Here is a 954-nt window from a genome sequence, read left to right as displayed (position 1 = left end):
TGGGGGATCCAGTGGGGGCGGCAGTCATATTTCAGGGTGACCGTGCCACTCTTTATCACAACCCTGCTAAAAGTGCCAGTACGTGCGTTCATTGGCGCCCCTTCAGCTGGTGGCGCCCTAGGCGACCGCCTAGCTCGCCTATGCCTAGAAACGGCCCTGCCTGCAGGATCATATCAGGGAATGTGCAGAAAACCAGGTGCCACTGAAATAATATTATGCATTCTGTAGAACTTTTCAAGAAAACTTTATAGGGCCTTGAGAGCATAAAAATTAATTCACCTCCTCATAGTACTGGAAATAATGCTGTAATCACTTATCGAAAGAGGAAAAAGAGACAGACAGAGAAAATGATGGTTTTCTTTAGAGATGCAGAATCATCCGGAAACTCCCAGAATGAGGCACTCTGACTAATTTATCTAATGAATAGAAAATAACTGTTTTGGGTTTATTGCATGCTGACTGACGCATACAAACAGAGACATCTTAGATTCGCTCTCTCAATGTTGTTTTCATTCCTGATTTTCTCTGACAGGCGTGTTTCACGATTTCACTATAGAACCGAAGATTAATGTGTAATTATCCATTTGAAGGGTGCTCATTTCCCTTCAAGAGACACAGGAATAGAGCACTTTAAAATTGTAAAAGCTTTTATTTTATCGCCATATGCATATGAACAGGATTTAAAGATGGCCCCTTGACAGGAACGATATTTCCTGCAGGTTGGGTTTGCTTCAGAAGTCTCAGCTAAATTAGAAACGCATGCAGTCGTTCTGTCAGTAACATATCTGAGATTAACACACAGGAAGAGAAAGAAACCCTCCTGAGAACTGAAAAACTAACATCACAGCAGCCATTTTAACAGCTGCATTAAAGGAGACAACTTCATTAAATTAGTAGAGAGTTTTACTTAAAGAGATTTAATTTAGGTGATTTATATTATCTGTTTAAATCTTT

The sequence above is a fragment of the Sinocyclocheilus rhinocerous genome, unplaced genomic scaffold, assembly GCF_001515625.1.
Source record: "Sinocyclocheilus rhinocerous isolate Xijiao unplaced genomic scaffold, SAMN03320098_v1.1 scaffold5028, whole genome shotgun sequence".
In the NCBI taxonomy this organism is placed as follows: Eukaryota; Metazoa; Chordata; class Actinopteri; order Cypriniformes; family Cyprinidae; genus Sinocyclocheilus; species Sinocyclocheilus rhinocerous.
The sequence above is the reverse complement of the archived record's forward strand: the minus strand, read 5'-3'. Positions refer to the sequence as shown.